This window comes from Cryptomeria japonica, chromosome 11 (genome assembly GCF_030272615.1).
Source record: "Cryptomeria japonica chromosome 11, Sugi_1.0, whole genome shotgun sequence".
NCBI classification, from domain to species: Eukaryota; Viridiplantae; Streptophyta; class Pinopsida; order Cupressales; family Cupressaceae; genus Cryptomeria; species Cryptomeria japonica.
The window spans coordinates 567,027,372-567,049,622 of record NC_081415.1 but is presented as its reverse complement, the minus strand read 5'-3'; the positions used below and the strand labels follow the sequence as shown (position 1 = coordinate 567,049,622).

Genomic DNA, 22,251 nt, shown 5'->3' with positions numbered 1-22,251 from the left:
GATATGACAATCTCTTTGGGAATTAAGGACTTAATAATTGAAGGTGATTCAATGGTGATTATTCAATGTGTTATGAAAAAGAAATCAAATTGTTGGAATTTGCGGTATATACTTGATGTAATTTTACAAAAATTAGAATTGTTTGAATCTTTTTTGTTATCCCTTTGTTACAAAGAAGTTAATAAGATTGCAAATTATCTGGCAAATTTAGCCATTGAGAGAAATGCTAATCAGCGAGAGGTGGGTTTTGAGGAAATTCCTTCTAGGGTATGCGAAGGTTTGCAATAATAGTTATGTGATTTCCTTGAGTAATGTTGATGTAAAATTTTATGATAATAATTATTCCTCCTTTCCCCTTTCATTTCAAGTATTCATGTTCGTTGTCTAGAGGAGTGTTCGAGCTCATGGTATTTGATACAATAGTGTTTTTCCAAAGGTTTTTTTGATACTTTATTTTTTGCTAGGAAGGTTTTTGGCTCATGGGATTTGGCACAGGGCTTTCGAAAATTATGTCTTCTTCCATTGAAAGAAACTATGGAGTCTACATTTGAAAATTATATGGGCTCTATGTAAAACTGATATTGTATGTATTGTGACCATATTTTGTATGTGGTTTTGCAGGGGGTGTATAAAATGATCTGCTAGATACTATAGGTTTATTTTATGAGCTATGACTAGAGGTTTTCTTCCCAGGGTTCTTTCCTCTAGTATGCTCTTTGAATCCTATGTAAAAAATAAAATAATAAAATATTAATAAAAAAATTTAGTGGAATAATCCACTTTTATTGAAAAAAAATAAAAAAATAAGAAGTTCTCTTTTGAATTCGGTAGCTCTGTCCATAATAATTCTGCGAAATCACCCTCTCTTTTCCTAATATATGAGCCTCCATTCCTGACTTGACCGAATTTTTAAACAAAATGATTCACAATAATAAGAAGATAAACTTAGAGAATTGTGAAAAATATTTTTCTTCAAGCTCGGTTATTTATTTGATAATTTCTAAAATAAGGCTGTAGCAGTCACACCCACAAGGGTAATGGACGCATCGATTGGATCTATAAGTTAAAACATAGTTTTCAATTTATAATTTTTAAAAATAAGGTTTTACTAATTAGAGTGGCCACTTTAATGGATATATTAACCTCATTTTAAATTAATCAGATATAGATACATATTAAAATCTTGTTAATAAGTAGCAATCACACTTTAGTGTATGATGTCGAAGAGGTGTGGAAAGTCAATTAGGAAGAAAGTATATTTTTTACATATATTTTCATAGTCCATGTGGTCAATTAACAGAGAAGTGATATCTCCCATTCAGCTATGCATATGATTACAGGGATATGAACATGATTAAAATAAAGCCTTTAAATTAGGAAGATAATCAAGAATAATTACCAATAGGATCATGTTATATTTGTAGTAGGGAGTGAAGGAGAGAAAGGGATGTATAAGGATGGAAAGGAGAGATAGAGGGGGGAAGAGTGAGAGGAGGGTTAAGGAGATAGATATAAGGGATGGAGGTAGAGAGGAAGCTAGAGATAAGTTGGAGATAGAGATGGAGATGGAGGCGGACAAGGATATTGCTATGTAGAGAAAGAAGGGGAAAGATAAGGAGAGGGGCAACAACTAGATAGATAGAGATGGAAGGGATAAATATAAATTGAGGGGTAGAGGGGGGGACAATGTGAGAGAGATAGAAAGATCAAGATAGAGATAGGAAGCAACATAGAGTGAGGTAAAGAGATGTAGTGGTAGAGAGAGATGGAGAGATACCAAGATAGAGATAGAGGGGGAGGTGGAAGAAAAAATATAGAAAGTTTAAGATAGAAAGGCAAAGAGATATAGGTGTAGAGATGTAGGAATAAGGAGAGGGGTGGGGGATATAGATGTAAAAGAGAGGGAGATATGTCTAGAGATAAAGGGTGAGAGAGGAAGATAGAGGTAGAGATGAAGATAAAGCCAGAGATTAACAAGGTCAGAGAGAAGAGGGGGAGAGGAAGAGATATAGATAGAAAGTGATATAAAGAGATAAAGAGGGATATGGAAAGAGATTGACAGATCGGGAGAGTGATACAGAGATAGGGGTATAGATAAAGCCACAAATAGAGATGGAGAAAGACAAAGAGAGAGATGAAGAAAAAGAGATATTGAGAGAGGTAGAGAAATAGAGAGCCTAAGAGGTAGAGGGGGAAAGAGAGACTAATAGTAAAAGTGACATGTTTATGATTCCATATTATGCATGCATGTCTACCAATGTAGTTGTGATATATGTCATAACCTATTCTAGATCTCTTGTTTGGTACAAACAAGGAGAAAGTATGATTCTTGAGTATATAGGAAAACAAATAAGAGAACTAGTGAAGAACATTAACCCAGAAATATATCCACAAGTGTTTAAGGAATTACAAGATGAAGTAGATAAGGAAATGAAATAGATGATCCCTGAAAAGGGAAGAAGATACTTGCAGAGAGGAGTCAGACCATACACGGGCCATCCTTGTTCTGCACATGGTATTTGCAAAGAGGAGTTAGACCATAGGTCCTCTCAGGCTTTCTATTCTTGTGGTTATAGAACAACTGAAAAGGGAATGACCTGCTACAACTCTAAGAATCTTATCTAGAGTAATTGTTGCATCTAGGTTTGTTTCTTCTTGTTTGATAAAAGGCAAATCTAAAATTGATAGTTCTGATACTTAATGTTAAGTACATATGCCAAACTAATAAGATGAGAGGGGGGGTGAATCATACAAACTTTATCTTCCATAAAAAAATAGATTCAACCTCAGTAACATATACTTCAGTAATATAACCAAAACTGCTAAACATGCAAACTCAAAAGCATATAAACATCATAATCCTCATAACACCAGATTTAACGTGGAAACCCAAATAGGGAAAAACCACTGTGGGATTTCAAACCCACTAAGAAATATACTCTTCTAGAGTATGCTTGGTTAAAAGCAAATCCTATTAAATATTACAAACACATTGCTAGATGTGACCCGGTTAAGGGATTTCCCTCAGAACTATTAGGATCTTCACCTTATTAGAAGTGACCTTGTTAAAGGATTTCAAACACTCAATCAAAATGTCACCTTGCTAGAGGGTTTTACAAATAAGACTGTTAAGTCCACTCGGTTAAGAGATTTTCTGTCACCTTACAAAATAACAGTAATAAAAATCTATCTGCAACTTCACATCTAAAATGCTAAAGTAGATTCTTATTTGCTCAATACAATATAGGACTTATCTTGTCCATCTACTAGGCTCTATACTCTATTATTCAAACAGGTCTTCAAGCTTCTGTGCTTAGTAATCACTATGTAGCATCCCTATGTATACACTTGCCTGCATCCATTGTTTATCAACAGTTCCTTATTTATAAACAATTCGCCAACCACTTAATCTCCTTGATCACATTTCCCATGACCAATCATAGCCATCAAATCTTCAAACTTTGACCATGTTCAATGTATCCTTCGATATGAAAATGTTTTACCCAACCTTGGAACTTGCATACATTTCTTGGAACTTGTGCTAGGGTATTGCAGTTCAATCTGAGTTGTAGATCTTCTTGCCGATTTTCCTTTGCCATAGATTCTTTAACAAACTTCATTCATGACATACCAATCATTTAATCATAGCCTGCTCACCAGCTTTCTTCATTAAATAATGCTTTTATTCATTCAATGCATTCTGTTATTACTCGGTTGCAACTCAGTAAATACTAAACTTCACTCGGTAGACATTCTGCCTTCATTAACCGATAGCGATAACCTTAGGGTTTACCGACTAGGTTCCTTGCTCGGTAACATAGTATAGTATTAACCTTACAATCAATAACATATGTATGATGTCAAAACAATCTAAACATCATGATCTCATCACTTTCTAACTCGGTAATAGTTGCCCATTGAATAACTTATTTCTCCCCTTATTCATCATATTCTTTCTATGTCTTCTACCGACATCTTTATACTCATCAAATCATACTTCTCAAGATATGGCAACATCATACTGAATTAGAAAATCAATTTCTTGACATCAATGACAAAATAATAATATTAAGACAGTAAACACCCTTAATCAGTTATATCCATAATCATCAACAACCTTCTCAATATCCTTATTGAAATGCCAACAGTCTCTCCTTGTCTGTTATAATGCCAACAATCTCCCCCTTTGGCATTGATGGCAAAACCAATTGATTTGACCTAATTGATTCAGATTGCTGTGAGATTCTGAAATGCTGAAATGCTCTCTCCCTATCATCAGAATTCTCCCCCATACATTAGTCTTCTCCTCTTCTGCAGTCTTCTCCCCCTTTGACAACAATGCCAAAAAGTAAAGAACTAAAACATAATTTCTTCCTGTATGAAGTGATTTCCTACTATTATGTGTCAACTTAGTCTTGGTCAAAGCATTTATGTCTTCAATTCTTGTTCCCTATATTGTTTCATGCACACCTTTAGAAAACATCCTAAAGTGTGTAAATCAGCATCAACTCCTAGAAGATATTTTGTAGAGTCATCAAATTGATGCTTTCACTGAACTCGATTAGTGAGTAGAAGATAGGGGTAGGACCCCTAACTTACTTTTGAGATACTCAAAAGTGTCCCTTGGTAGTGGCTTGTTGAAGATATCTGCTATTTGTTCCTTTGTGCTAACTTACTCCAACACCAATTTCTTCTCTTGAGCTTCTTCTATAAGATAATGATATTTGATAGAGATGTACTTTGTCTTAGAGTGCATAACAAGATTCTTTGAAATGTTAATGGCACTAGTATTGTCACAGAATATAGTTACTGACTCAGTAACTTTCTCATTTATACCATCCAACAGTTGTTTGATCCATGCTATGTTGGTACAATTCAATGTTGCAGCAACGTATTCAACTTCTGTTGTTGATTGTGAAACACATCCTTGTTTCTTGCTAAGCCAACTCAATAGTCTTCCTCCTAAAAGGAAAACTCCTCCACTTGTGCTTTTCCTATCATCAATGTTGCCTGCCCAATCAGCATCAGTATAAATTTTTAAATCAAAGTCATTTCCTTTCTGATATACTAAGCCATAATCCTCAATGCCTTTCAAGTATCTAAAAATTCTCTTGATTGCTGTCATGTGTGTTTCCTTAGGATCTGCAGAGAATCTTGCAACTATACCTACTGCATGTGCTATGTCTGGCCTACTATGAACAACATATTGCAACTTTCCAATCATGGATCAGTAAAGTGTCTCAACAATAGATGCAGATTCATCATTCTTTGATAGTTTACAGTTGGTAGTCATAGGAGTACTTACTAGTTTTAAATCCTCCATTCCAAATTTCTTCAAGATTTCCTTTATGTACTTGGATTGAGTAATGAAAATCTAATCTTTCATTTGCAGTATCTATAAACCTATAAAATACTTTATCTCACCGATTAATGACATCTCAAATTCTTTGCTCATTTCATTTACAAAGTTCTTACATAGAGAGTCATTTCCACAAAAGATAATATCATCAACAAATATGGCTGAGATCAGTATTCCATTTTCATCATTCTTCATGTACATATTATTGTTTTCGCTTGTCCTTATAAAACCAATCTTGATTAGATAAGAGTGTAATCTTTCATACCATGCTCTAGGTACTTGTTTCAGACCATATAAGGCTTTGTTCAATTTACATACCCGATCTTTATTCTTGTCTTCAACAAATCCTTCAGGTTGTTCAATAAAAACTTCTTCTTCTAATATACCATTTAGAAATGCAGATTTGACATCCATTTGATATACCTTGAAATTTTTGAAAGCAGCATATGCCAACAATGTTCTTACTCCTTCAAGTCTAGCCACAGGTGCAAAATTTTCACCATAATCAATTCCTTCTTCTTGTGCATAACCTTTGCAAACTAGTCTTTCTTTATTTCAAATGACCTCACCTTTTTCATTCCGCTTGTTTCTAAAAATCGACTTTGTACCGATTACATTTTTGTCCTTTGGTCTTGGGATTAGAGTACATGTGTCATTCTTCTTGATTTGATCAATCTCTTCTATCATAGCATTTATCCAATATTCACTGTTAAATGCCTCTTTCACTATTCTCAGGTTCAAATTCAGATATCAGATATGTGTTCTGTCTTAGTTTGTTCCTTTTCATCACTGGATCATCCTTATCTCCTATAATTTGACTTGATGCATGATGTCTTTTGACATACTTGGCTAATACAGGCTCGGTAGGCTCTGTATGATCTTCTTCATCACTCGATAACTAGATATTCTCTTCATTTCCTTTTGCAGTTTTCTCGGTAAGACTTGTCAGTTAAATATAGAAAAATTCATCATAATCTTTTGGTTCTTTGGAATTTCCTTCATCATTCCTTTCTGCAAATTCATCAATTTTCACATTTGCACTTTCTACTATTTTGTTAGATGATTTGATCAGACATTTAAATGCTTTACTTCTAGAAGAATAACCAAGAAATGTTCCTTCTTCACTGTTCTGATCAAACTTGCCATTTCTATCATCTTTGTGTACATAGAATCTACTTCCAAAGATTTTAAAATAACTTACATTAGGTTTCTTGTCATACCAGATTTCATATGGTGTCTTCAAAGTTCCTTTCTTCAGTTGTACTCGGTTCAGGGTGTAAACTGCTGTGCTTATTGCTTCTCTCCAAAATGTTTGTGGCACTTTCTTTTCAATCATCAGGGTTCTGGCACAATCCATAATAGATCTATTTCTTCTCTCAGTAATTCCATTTTGTTGTGGAGTTCTCGATGCTGAGACTTGTCTTTTTATACCATGATCATTGCAGAATAAGTTGAACTCATCAGATGTGAACTCTCCTCCTCTATCTAATCTAAGACATTTCAATTGTCTTCCTATTTCATTTTCAACTCTTGCCTTGTACCATTTAAACATTTGAAAATCTTTTGATTTTTCTTTTAAAAACATAATTGACATCATCCTTGAGTAATCATCCATAAATAATATGAAATATTTATCACCATAATAACTTTGAACTTTCATAGGACCACAAAGATCAGTGTGCAAAAGATCTAAAATTCCCTTGGAAGTGTAAGACTTACTTGTAAAGCTTGATCTTGTCATTTTACCCATCTGGTATCCTCAGCATATAACATTCTCAGGTTTTTCAAGACTCGGTAGACCTCTTACTCGGTGCTTCTTGCTTATTTTGATCAGATTATCAAAATTTACATGACAAAACCTTTTATGCCATAACCAGGTATCATCTATTTTTGCATACAGACATTTATTCCAAGTTGAGTCAAGGTGAAATGTGTTACCTTTTGTTTGTGTCCTAGTAGCAGCTAACTTTCCATGCGTGTCATGAACTTTGACAATTCCTTTCTGAAATTCTATTTGGTATCCTGTATTGTTTAGCTGTGCTACACTCAACAAATTGTATTTCAAACCTTCAACCCAATACACATCATTGCATCTTGCATTGTCAAGAAGTGTTGTGTATCCTTTACCTTTTACCAGACATGGTGCATCATTACCAGATCTTAGCCTCCATCATATTCTTCTAACATAACAAACTTGTGTTTATCACCTGTCATGTGATGTGAGCATCCGCTATCTATGATCCAAGAATCATTAGTATTTATGTGAGATATTAGGGCTTTTTCTTCATACCTTTCTTCATCTGACCATCTTTGATAGCCACATAAACTACTTCCTCTGTATCAGTTTCATCTGATTTCTCATCATTGGATTCCTCATTGGCTATTAAGCATGACTTTCTATCTCTTCTACTGAAATCTCAGTGTCCTCTGTAATGATTATCTTTATGTCTATCATCTCGGTAATCTCTCTTTTCAGTAGAATCTTTGTCAGGACAGTTAGAAGCCATATGTCCTATCTTATCACAATTGAAACATTTCAAAGGTAGTTTTCCTTTATACTTACCTTTGCCTCTTGGTAACCTTCTAGCTAACAGTGCTTCAAACTCTTCTTGCTTTCTAATTTCCTCATATAGTTTGTGTACTTCCTCCATGTTCTTGCGAAATCTTTCACTTGCTCTACTATGATCCCCTTTAGTGTACTTATTCATTCTATCATTGTAATCATCAGATTCATCAATATGAAAAGAACTAAATGCAGATTCAACTTTATTTACCGAAGACCCACTATTATCAAAATTACTTAAGTCAAATGCATGTAGCTTACCAATAGTAGCATCTAAAGAAACTGGCATATTGGGTACAAACCTCAATTCATTGATTGCAGAGACTCAGATTGCATAAGCTCGTATAAGGGTTCTTAACAACTTACTTGTTATATCCTTTTCTTCTATAGTTCCGCCTGCTCCTTTGATTTGATTGACAATCTCCTTTAGTCTTGTACTGTACTGGGTTATGTTCTCACCTTCATTCATCCTCATAGATTCAAGTTGTCCTCTTAGACTATCTAGTTTTTCTCTTTGAACATGTTCATCTCCACTATACACAGATATGAGCTTGTCCCACATTGCCTTTGCATCATTGCAGCCTTCTAGATCATTAAACTCTGAATCAGTCAATGCAGATGTTATTTCAATCATTTCTTGAATATGTTCTTGCTTTGCCTTTATTTCTTCTATTGTCAATGGATAGGTGCTCGGCGTGATGAAATCATTCTACAGGTAATATACATCATATTCTCCAACTCCTAATAAGTGCAGCTTCATCCTTTTCTGGCATGTAGAGAAACTTGACTTGTTCAGCTTCGGTGCATCCCTCTTATACATATTTTGATCTTTGCCTCAAGTACCTTTAAACTTTTTCTTCTGGAGTCCAAATCTCTGATACCAATTGATAGTTTTGATACTTAATGTTAAGTATAGATGCCAAACTAATAAGATGAGACGGGGGGGTGAATCATACAAACTTAATCTTTCATAAAACAACAGATTCAACCTCGGTAACATATACTTCAGTAATATAACCAAAATTGCTAAACATGCAAACTCAAAAGCATATAAACATCATAATCCTCATAACACTAGAATTAACGTGGAAACCCAAATAGGGAAAAACCATTGTGGGATTTCAAACCCACTAAGAAATATACTCTTCTAGAGTATGCTCAGTTAAAAGCAAATCCTATTAAATATTACAAACACATTGCTAGATGTGACCCGGTTAAGGGATTTCCCTCAGATCTATTAGGATCTTCACCTTATTAGAAGTGACCTTGTTAAAGGATTTCAAACACTCAATCAAAATGTCACCTTGCTAGAGGGTTTTACAAATAAGACTATTAAGTCCACTTGGTTAAGAGATTTTCTGTCACTTTACAAAATAATAGTAATAAAAATCTATCTGCAACTTCACATCTAAAATGGTAAAGTAGATTCTTATTTGCTCAATACAATATAGGACTTATCTTGTCCATCTACTAGGCTCTATACTCTGTTATTCAAACAGGTCTTCAAGAATTTGTGCTCGGTAATCACTATGTAACATCCCTGTGCATACACTTGCCCGCATCCATTGTTTATCAACAGTTGCTTATTTATAAACAATTCGCCAACCGCTTAATCTCCTTGATCATATTTCCCATGATCAATCATAGCCATCAGATCTTCAAACTTTGACTAGGTTCAATGTATCCTTCAATATGAAAATGTTTTACCCTACCTTGGAACTTGCATACATTTCTTGGAACTTGTGCTAGGGTATTGCAGTTCAATTTGAGCTATAGATCTTCCTGCCGATTTTTCTTTGCCATAGATTCTTTAACAAACTTCTTTCATGACATACCAATCATTTAAACATAGCCTGCTCATTAGCTTCCTTCATTAAATAATGCTTTTATTCATTCAATGCATTTTGTTATTACTCGGTTGCAACTCGGTAAATACTAAACTTCACTCGGTAGACATTCTGCCTTCATTAACCGATAGCGATAACCTTAGGGTTTACCGACTAGGTTCCTTGCTCGGTAACATAGTATAGTATTAACCTTACAATCAATAACATATGTATGATGTCAAAACAATCTAAACATCATGATCTCATCATTGTCTAACTTAGTAACAGTTGCCCATTGAATAACTTATTTCTCCCCTTATTCGTCATATTCTTTCTGTGTCTTTTACCGACATCTTTATACTCATCAAATCATACTTCTCAAGATATGGCAACATCATGCTAAATTAGAAAATCAATTTATTGACATCAATGACAAAATAATAATATTAAGACAGTAAACATCCTTAATCAGTTATATCCATAATTATCAACAACCTTCTCAATATCCTTATTGAAATGCCAACAATCTCTCCTTGTTTGTTATAATGCCAACAATCTCTCTTTGTCTGTTATAATGCCAACAAGAATAACATATTGATTTTAAAGAGAATTTACACCAAGAAACCACAAATTTCTAAAATGGCCCAGTAGGGCTTAAACACAGTGAAACTAAAGCTATGTCCATGAGTATGCACAGTAAGAGAAAACCACATGAAAAACCCTAAAACTCTCCAAACTCAGAGTGGGATTCGAGTGTTGAGTGTTAAAGTTTCTTTGTAAGTTTAAAATTAACAAACAAATAAAAAAGAGCCAACTATGTGCTGTATAGCGGCCTAAAAAAAGAACAGAGCAACTGAAAACCTATCTGTTTAATCCTCTCTTTGAGGCATGGACGGAGGCATTGGGGCATGATGTCTTCCGAGACCCCTTCATGTAGAATGACCCCTTCCTCGACTAGAATACGACGGGTACCTCGGCCACCAACTCACCTACTCTACTCCACTTGGGGACCCTCTTCTTCTATTTTGGGAAGCAGAACACCATTGAGTCTAGGAAAGTCTAGGAATTCTTCTTCCCTGTCCTTGTCCTCCGGATTGTCCCCCAGAAACCTCCATTTTAAAAACTTGAGGGCCATGGTAGCAAAGGATTTGTACTTTTGTAAGTCCTTTGCCATTAGGTCTAGCAGAAAAGGATAGAATTTAGTCATCTCTCCTAAGACATTGAAGAGGATTCTCTCACTCGAACACAGAGTGCTAGAATCATGTTGCACTTTGTTTAGGACTTCTTGAAATTCAAGGAAGATGTCACCTAGGAAGAGTCATTTGGTGAGGTTCTAGACTTCCTATTTATCAAGCTTGATGTCCATCAAGGAGGTGGAAAACCGGGATGAAATGTTCTTATTGTCTCGGGGGTATTTATCTTTGCTGATATGCCCACTACCAAGAATGAGCTTAATGGCTAGGATGATTGTTGGCTTAGGAACTAAGAGGATCCTCTTCAATATCAGGTCTGTGATTTGTCTAAATGAGACTTGGTGCGTTGGGGCAAAGAGAGAGATGGGGTATCCACTCCAAAGCATAAGATTGGTGTTGGGAAGACACTCATTATAAACCCGAATGACTCCTCACTAAACATCTCTTAGAAACCTGTAGTAGCTTTAGCTTCTGTGAAGATGGTTGGAGAGAAAATCTGGCTGATAGTATTGTGGAGGAAGCCAAATAAAAGCTAATAAACATTGTCTTCAACATGCATTTAATACAAAAAGCCTTTCAATGAATTTGCCTACAGAGGTGGCAAGGGATATCTATCTAGCATCATGCCAAATCTTGAGACTAAAAAATTGTGCACTTTAAAACGGATAGTGCATGCCTCGAACTTGCAATGAAGGTGGACCACAGGCTATCTTTTCGGGATGAAAGTGGGAAAAATCGCTTTTAGAAAGGGCAAAATAAGATGACGTCATAGTTGACGTGACAATTTCACTTTTGATAAGCTAGCGGAAATGTTTGAATTTGAAAAGATAGCCGTTTAGATGAAGCTGGCAGAAATTGTTTATGTTTGACGTATGAAAATAAGAATCCACTACTGAGAAATGTTGATATACTATCTGTAGCTTTAACCATGATTAATGGTGTCCTTCTCCCACCAATGTAAAGAAAGGCCTTCTGCTACAGTTTTTGAGAGAGATTTTGCTTCAATGTTAGCCTCTTTGTAGACATGTTTAGCCTCATATTTCTCTAATTTGATCAAAATATCAGTTATGTTCTTCAAAATCGCCTGTAGCCGCCAGTTTAGGGTTCTTCTTGATTTAATTGCATTGATTGCCATCTCTGAGTCTCCCTCTACTATTAGGTTTCTTATCCCATGTTTGTGGAAAACAAGTAAGCCTAGGAGCAAAGATTTGTATTCTGTTATATTGCTAGTATCTAGTGGCAGTGGCATGGCCGTCTTTCCAATTATTTTTCCTATATGATCTCTAAACACATATCCTATTTCTGAAGCACCTGGGTTTACTTTGGAGGCTCCATCAAATTTTACCTTGAACAAATCCTATTTAGGGGGAGACCATATAGCATCCTTTCCTGCACTAGTGTTTCTCCCAAAGGAAGGAGGAATCTTGATCTCTTGCCATTTTTTTATTATACTGTCATCCCAAGTAGAAATTTTTTTGCTAGAATCTGTTGAGAAGGCTAGTTTGTAATTTACTGCCTTGATAACTGATGTTTCAATTGAGGATAAAACTAATTCAAATATTCTTGCTTTTTTCAATCTATAAGGTATTTTGTTGCCATTATACTTACCCATATTGATTTAGGGTCTTTAATGAACTTCCAAACTAGTTTAGCTCCGAAGGCTTTGTTCTGCAATTGAAAATTTTTTATTCCTAGACCCCCATGGACTTGGGTTTAATGATTTTATCCCATGCAATTAGAGAAATTTTATGTTTTTCTTAAGTGTTTTGCCAGAAGAAGTTTCTCAACTTTTCAATGATGAAGGAATTTTCACCAACAGTGAAAGATAAAAAGGATAAAAGGTAGATGGGTAGAGCAAAAATAACTACTTGGAGCATTACCATCCTACCAACCCATGAGCACCATTTCCCTTTCCAGGAGTTAATATTTTGATCCAGCTTTAACTTCAGAAGATCCCAAAGTTTTGAGTTCCTCAATCCTTTGTCAATTGGCATGGCCAAGTGAATACAAGCAAGAATGCCTCTTTTAAAGTTCTAAATTATTTGGATCTTAACCTCTAAGGGGGCAGGGGTGGAGAAGAATTTTATTTAATATTTTTCTTTGTTCATAATTTGGCTTGAGGCCTTCCCAAAGGATTCCAGGAGCATTTTCAGCTAATTTGCTTCCTTGATCTTTTCTACACTCAACAGGAGGTTATCATTTGCAAATTTTGATGCTAGTGAATGAAACATCTATTGAGGATGCTGTATGTCCTATGACATTCTCTCATTGGACAAGTGTCAAAATTCCAATGTCCACCGACGAAACATCCAATGAGGATTTTGTTTGCCCGACGACATTCTCTTGCCGGATAAGGGGTCATGGCCATTGTCAAAAGAGTCTCGGATGTTGTCGTAATTCTGACATCCACCCAAGAAACATTTTATGAGGATGTTGTATGACTGACGACATTCTCTCGCTGGATGAGTGGCCATGACCGTCGTTGGAAGAGTCTTGGCTATTGTGGGAATTTCGATGACAATTAAAGAAACATTCGATGAGGATGTTGTATGTCCTATAGCATTCTCTCATTAGATGGGTGTCATAATTCCAACATGCGCCCAGGAAACGTCTGACAAGGATGTTGTATGCTTGACGGAATTCTCTTGCCGAATGAGTGGTCATGGCCACCGTTGGAAGAGTCCTGGGTGTCGTCATAATTCTGATGCTAGTCAAGGAAACACCTGATGAGGATGTTGTATGTTGTATGGCATTCTCTCATCGAATAGGTGTTGGAATTCCGATGTCCACCCAAGAAACATCTGACGAGGATGTTGTATGCTTGCTGATATTCTCTCGCCAGATGAGCGGTTATGGCAACCATCAGAAGAGTCCCGAGTGTCATCAGAATTCTAATGTGCACCCAGGAAACATCCAATGAGGATTTTGTATGCCCGACGACATTCTCTTACCGAATGAGTGGTCACGGCCGCTGTTAGATGACATTCTCTGTGTTATCTTTTATGGATGGTTGGTAAAATTTATGTGGTTATATTTGTGCTTAACTATTATATCTATTGTTTTGGTATTCGGTTTATGTATTCTAGTAAAAAGGTTTTAATGGTTAAATTTCTATAATCTGTTGACAACTGATTCAGCCCCCCTCTTATTTGTCCTCCGGTTATCTAAGTTGTCTAACAACAACAACATGCTAAATATGGTCTAAAGTTTTTGTGGAACTTTTTTTAGAGTGGACATGGAAAAGGAGAGCATGATGGGGAAGGAGCTTGTGTGCAGCATGCACTTTGCCAATATAAACTTGGAGGTAACAACATACAAAATTCAAGTTACAAAGTAGAATGGTGCAAAAATCATTTTCGTGCAAATGACACAACGTACAAAAAATGCTATTTTGGGGAAGTTAAATATTTTTATCGATCATAATTGCCAAAAAATTAATGGCATTAGAAGTTTGCATCAAGTGATGACTATAGGACATAGAAAACCTCTTGTGATCCAGGTTACATAAAAATCATGTTTTTGTGTTGATTGCATTGAAAACAATGTAAATATTCAACAATGTCAGAACATTAGAGATGGATTTGCTTTAGAATGGAAGATGAAACAATTTGTCACAATGCCTCCTTTCATAGATAGTGACATTGTAGATATTCATGATCCTATATATTCAGTTGATTATGAACGTGTTTTTGATTTAGTTGTGTGAGGTACACTTGCATTTTATTTAAATATACTTATGGTTTTTCGTGTACTTTGTTTAAATTTTAATTCAGTATGAATTCTTTTTACACTCTACCATACACTTTACAATTTAATTGTTTGTATTTTGCCATATACGGGTGATAATTTTGTTGTGCTTTCAGATCCTAACAATGTAGAAATTATTGACTATTACCTACTATGATGCACAAAACCAAAATGTAAATTGTCAGAATCAGTGGAAGATGTTGATGGGGAATAATATCCCATTGGATCCATCATTGTTAAAGGTACTTATTATCAACAAATGAATATAGATAACAATGGTGTTACATACATGCCCAACCAAAACGTTTTGCATTATAGTCATTTAGTTATAGCAACACGATTACATTTTGAAACTTTACAAAAAAGAGTTTGTATCTCCCAAAAGTGGTGGTTGCCTATCGAAGATCATGAAAGGATATTAGAGATAGAAAAATATAGAGAGGATCCATATTTATTTATTTTTAATAGATTAATAGCTGTAGAGGGGCAACACCCTTGCATTAATCAAAATTGAGAAATACATAACTTGTTCATAAAGAGCCGTAGAGGGAAAGAACTATGAAGAAAACCCCCTAAAATTGCTCTAATAGTGAACAAAAAGGACAACCAAGCTGGCAAAGATCCTAACAAGCTAGAAAAAAGAGACAAGCAGAGGAGAACAAAATATCGATTGAAACCAAAAGCGTACAATTATCTAAACAATGCAATAAGATGGGATATGGAAAACCAAAGAGGATCATAGCACGGGCTGAGGAGGTCAATACATTTAGGATTCTTCATCGCTTGAGCCTGGGTCCTCGTCGTCAGGAGTAGGAGCAATGGTTGCATCCAAAATTACCAGGCAGTCATTCGTGCAAGCAGCATGAGCCAATGCTTCTGCCTTTTCCAAGGGGTGGCAGACATCATCTTGAATCCACTCTTCGCTGCGGCCAAGACCCCAAGAGTTTCCTTCAACTATGTAACTATTGGCCATAATGCCAATGTCTTCTCTACCTGAAAGCCCTTCCTCGTGGGTAAAGGCACTTCTCTAGGTAGCTATGAGAATGGAAGGAATGGAAGGACACATGGTCAACATCTATATCCAATGATGTATCCTCTAAAATGTCAATAAGAAGACTAGTATAGTGACCATGAGCTCGAGCAGGAGCTATTAAAGTAATAGGTAGTAGCAATGTAGATTGTGGTGGCTCGGGTATCAGATTGCCTAGTGTAGGCTAAGGAGGAGGTGTTGGATCAACTAATGTATGTGCTGGATGCGTTGTAGGATGCACAAGAATTCCCACCTCTCTCCCCATATCATCATGAGATTATCTACCACCATGGCTCCTAGATCCACCTTCGTGTACATGTTGTCTCACCCGTGTTGGTACATCCTCGAGTGGGATCTCAAGAATCAAAGAAAGAAGTGTATATGATTCCAATAAATCACTAAACAACAATGCACTTATCTGCTGCAAAGGATCAACCTCTCTGTACCGTGCAACGTCAGGTGGAGATGGTATATCCACACGAGCATAAGGATCAATGCCACTACTAGATGTTGCATCTGTAGCCTACAGAATGGTACCCTGTGATCGCAACAAATATCTCCCAACATGATCAGATGTCATTTAGTCAACCTAAGTGGCAATATATGCAATGCTAGAATAGATATGTCGTCTGGTATTATTAGTTGTTGCATCTGATTCCTGTGATAACTCCAAACATTTTGGTAGAACCAAAAGGTTTGGACCAAATAATACTTGTTTATTAATGAGCACTAGTACATAAAGTCATCTAAATTTATCATTGAGTGCCCCTCTCCCCTACCCAGCATTCACTGGTATAGATGTATAATCAATGTCTAATCCCATGTGAAACTTTTCAAACAATTGTTTGCAAAAATAAACTGGCAACTCATCCTTTTGTGGCCACATATGATGAGTTGCCAACCATTTAGTAAATATTAATGGTGCCACAACTGGATCGGTACATTTGGTAACTAAATATACTCTAATCTTACGTGTCTCGGACTTTGATAATGGGGGAACATAGTATGGACTTGTGTAGAAGATACATTCCTGCTCACGCCTTCTCATTTCACCATAAGGATTATATGTCTGAATAGTGTCAATCATATGTAGTAACTCATCCCTAATAATATTTTCCCCTTTCTTTATTAGGTCGGGTTGTGGCAAAATCTAATTTGGACACAAGATGTTCTAATGCACGCTAGAGGGCCTAAGTGGTTTCAGAAAAAAGTTGAGCCCTAACATCACTATCACTAGAATGCATTCAACCAGACCGTCTAGATGTCTGGTTAGTGCCCTCGTGATGAATTCTACCATCTGATTCCTGATTGGCCATGTCAAAAAAATATCTGTATGTACATAATAATAAAAGAAAATAATTTAAAAAAATAATTATTCAAAACTTTTTAAAATAATTTAAACTAATTTTGGATACTATTTTAAACTATTTCAAACATATTTAAAAATGATATACAATTGTAATTTAAAGTACAATTGGAAGTAATTGAAACATTTGATACAAATTACTTTAAAGAAACATTAAAATTAAACACATACACATACACATACACATACACATATATAATTTACTTTAAAGAAACGTTAAAATTAAATAAATGTACATGATAGACATACACATATACATACACATACACACACACATGTGCATACACACACATACGATACATACATACATACATACACATGCACACATAAAAACACATGTACACACACACATACACGCACATACACACATACACACATACACATACATGCATGCATATATGTATACATACACATATACACATACGTGCACATACACACACATACATGCATATGTAAACACATACATACATGCGTACATGTATGCATGTATGTATGTATGTACATATGCGTGTATGTGTGTATGTGTGTATGTGGGTGTATGTGTGTGTATTTATGTATGTGTATATGTATATGTATATGTATGTGTTAATGTGTGCATGTGTGTATGTATGTATGTAAGTGTATGTATGTATGTGTGTTCACATGTGTGTATGAATGTATGTATGTTTGTATATATGCATGTCGATGTATGTATTTATGTATATTGCAGGTATGTATGTATGTATGTATGTATGCATGTATGTGGGTGTGTATGTATGTTTATGTGTGTGTGTGTGTGTATGTATGTGTGTGTATGTGTATGTATGTGTATGTGTATACAAACATAAACATGCATAAATACATAAACACATACATACACTCACATACACACATATACCCATACACACATACACATCACATACACATGCATCCATACATACATACACACACATACACATACATATACACACATGCATACATATACATGTACGTACATACATACACACAAACATAACCACACATACCCATCCACACACATGTACAACTATGTATGCACGTGTATGTGTATTTGTGTTTATGTGCACATGATTCTCTATGTGGGTGTGCGTGTAGGTGTAGGTGTATGTGTCTATGTATTTGTATGCGTACGAGGACTTTTTTTTATGTGTAGTGTATTAATTATAATTTTGTATGGTCTATATGTAAGCGTAATGAGAAAATGATTTTAAAAAAAAATTATTTAATAGGTATACATGCATATTTTTTTAATAGTTTCATAGTGTTGGTTTTCACATTTTACTAGGTTTAATTTTGTTTTAACATTTTTCTAATGTTTTCCTTCTAATTTTTTAAAAAAATTGATAAACTATTTAATAAATATAATTATAGCAATAAATATATTAATTTTTTAAATTACAAATACAAAACCAAAAAAAAAGGAAAAAAAAGGAACCTTCCTGGAAAAATGGGGGCTGGAAATAAGATCCTTGTGAGTCCGACCAAACTCCCAAAGCTCCTTAGTGTGCAAATGGGGGTCACTGGGGAAAATATCAGTTTATATAACTGATAGTCCGATCGGACTCCCGGCACCATTTCAGCACCACGTGGCCCAAGTGTAGTCTATCCGGACTGAGTCCAATCAGACTACCCATAGTTGGCTTAAAGTGTGACACAGGTTCGTGCATTTACCCCCTACTCTTTGGACTCTATTGTGCACTTGCTACTTTTCAACAAGCTTATGAAGAGGCATTGAGTTGTCTAAACCAAATATTGAAGATATGTAAAGACCACATTTTATCCTTGAATCATGAAAATATTTTATTAATGATGATGGAGGGCATTGTCTTGGGTCATCACATCTCTCAAGGAGTCACAGTAGACTCTATAAAGGTAGAAGTTATTGAATGAATCCCAATACCCTAGAATAAAACTAATATAGGGAGTCTTTTGGGCCATGTAGGTTATTATAGGAGATTTATTTTAAGAAAGATAAAAAATTCACTTGGACAAAAGACTAGCAAGAGTCTTTTGAAGCCATTAAACAAGCCTTGACAATTTCTCTTGTTATAAATGTACCAATGTGGCAACAACCATTTCATATTCACGTTTATGCATCCAATTCAACAATTGAAATGGTCCTCGGTCAAAAGGATGAGTCTAGAGCAATGCAAGAAATCTACTACATTATTAAGAATCTCAATCTAGCTAAAATGAACTACACCACAATTGAAAAATAATTATTGGCAATTGTTTTATGCAATTAATAAATTTAGACATTACATTATGTTGGTTACAATTTTTTTGTCAATAGGGACCATGCAACTATCAGGTATCTAATGAACAAGGTTGTAATAGGAGAATGTATTATTAAATGGTTACTAATACTTCAAGAATTTGGCATAGCCATTGTTGATAAACTAGGAAAAGATAATTTCATAGCTGATTTTCTATCAAGAATGATTCTATAAGGTAATGATGAACCAATCAAGGATACATTTCTAGATTAGCATTTCTTTCCCATTTCTATCCAACCACCTTGGTTGATATTGTAAATTATTTGGTGACGGGGAAGTGTCCTTCTCAATTTAGCTCAAAACAAAAAAAGAAACTAATTGGTAAGACTTGTAGGTTTAAATGGATTAATGGTATGTTGTTTAACATGTGTCTTGGCCATATTAGAAAGGGCATTGAGATATAAGTGAAAATTATATCACTATTATACATATACAATTTAGGTTGTGATAAATATACAATATTGCAAGTTGACCTAACTCCATGTATAATATATTATATGATGTAATATTCATGTGAATATTCACAAATTATCAATTTCAATTATATATTCTTGTCTCAAAGATTTTTAACTCAAATTTTCAAGAGACTCAAGGCCATATCCTTCACCTATACCTATTGTTTCCAACATTTTGGTTCCAATGTCAAGACATTTCTAAAGTGATAAAGGAAAGGTCGAATCAAGACATAAAGGAAATGTCAAATCAATACTATCATTTGTGATGGTAAAATACATTAATAAAAGATTATTGAAGACATGGAAAAGAAATAATAGGTAGAAAGAGAAATACTACACATATTTATCACACTTTTATAAAGAAAATAATCAATACACATACAAATTTTCAAATTCAACCACCTAAATGTGACATTTATTATTTGAATTTTAAAATGATGTAAACGAATTTAAAATATAGTTTATAAGATAGATTTAAAAATAGTTGGATTTTTCTTTTTTTCTAAAATTTTAGAAAACAATGAGTTGGATGGAACATCAACAAAAAAACAAAATCATTTTTCTCCTCATAGATTATTTGAAATCTAGTGCATGAAAAAAAAAGAAAAAAAATTCAATGATTTTTTATAATAATTTTTAAAGTTAAACTTAATCAAAACATTACAATTTTCATAAGATATCAATTTTCATTTAATTTTTTTATGATTTACAAAATGTAACGTTGGAGAGGATTCTCTCCTATAATACACTCTATGTTTTTCAAAAAATCTACATATATTAGATATATATTTACAAATAATTAAATAGAATATGTTGGCCAAAGGTGAACACAACATGACTTCTTCAATGAATTAGACGAAGAGAATTTGATGTACTTATTGCTTTTAATAAGGACACAAAAGAATGAGTTTCTTATGATGAAAGGTGTGAAAAGAGATAGAGACACTTTGATCGACTATGAATCTAATGTAAGAAATTTACAAACAATTTTTATTTAGATAATTAAATATGATCTTCCTCATTGAAGTCAATATGTTCCGAAGTTGAATCTGATTCCAAACATGGATTATGGCCCAACAAAATATGTCCAACATCAACATTTTCTAAGTCATGGACATCAATTGGAGATCCAATCTTAGTGGGACTTTCAATCATTGCACCATCTTCAAGTAAAATATTTTCCCAACTTGAATCTAATTCAAAGGACAGATTTTCCTCCAATGCAAGCATGTCATCAACATTTTCTATTCCATCGACATAAATCAAAGATCCAATACTAATGGGACTTTCAGTCATTGCACCATCTTCTAGGAAAGTGTTGGCAGTATAATCTGATTCACAACAGCTCCTAGGTTCTTGTAAATCTCTAAATTGACCTTGAATTTGCTTGGTTTTTGCCACTGCATTTGGTTGCCCTAGATTATGAGAAGTAGTATTCAAACCACGTTTATGAATAGGCTCCTCACTTGTATTGTTTTGGGAAATAACATCATCTTCATATTTCTTGACGTGAATTTCACCTATGTATAATCCATCATCCAAGTTTGGACCAAAGTTCAACTCAGGTAGCCTATTACTTCTTTCCTGTAAAACTGGTGCAAAAGTGGAGTCAAAGCCGTTTTCATTTATAACTAAATTCACTTTAGGACAACTACAATTGTTTACATCATTCCTGTATGCTAAAGTTTCAATGTCTCTATATTCATGTGTACCTGGTTACATATATCAAAACAAGTTAATATCAATATTAAACAAAAAAATTGACAGAGGCCACAAATAAAGAACTGTACCATGTCAAATTAAGGAATGAGAGCTTTTAGTTTTGGGTAGAGCATCCAGTCAGTCTTAAACCATACACACTAAGCAACATATGAAGTCTATAGAATGTTAGTCAAGTTTGAGTGTTTAACAGTTTTTAGTCTAGAAATGTATTAAGCCTAAAAAATGCCAGTCAACTCTCAATGTTTAACACTTTTAAGTCTAAAACTGTAAGCTTCATGTGTATGATTTAAGCCGTTACCCAACACCCTAACAACACCCTAACAAGCTAATGGACAATGCTTAGATCTAATTAGATCTAATTTAATCCTACTATTTGGCCACAAAATATGTATTACCAATTGTAGATTATTTAATACTTTTGTACCCAATTTTATGGTGGGAAACTTTTGTATCCAATTTATCAAGAAGATGTAAACCTTTCAATGGTAATAATGGGCTCCTCTTGTTCATCTTGTTCAAACAAAAAACATGCTAATTGCTACATCGAAGCTTTGTAAAACGATAGTGTTCTGGTCCAAATAGTAAGTTTGTTGGTTCTTGGGCTTGAACTATGGACCATTCTTCATTCTCTTGGTTGGGAAATCCCATATTAAATGATCCAGCTTACCATAACAATAACAAGTTCTCTTTCAAATTCGGTTGCTTTGTCCATAATCA

At 34.6% G+C, this 22,251-nt stretch overlaps 1 pseudogene; it reads right to left on the bottom strand.

Annotated features, from left to right (window-relative positions):
- The window catches only part of LOC131027762 (caffeic acid 3-O-methyltransferase 1-like), a 37,009-nt pseudogene extending 21,348 nt beyond the window's left edge, over positions 1-15,661 (bottom strand).
- Positions 15,662-22,251: the final 6,590 nt, after the last annotated feature.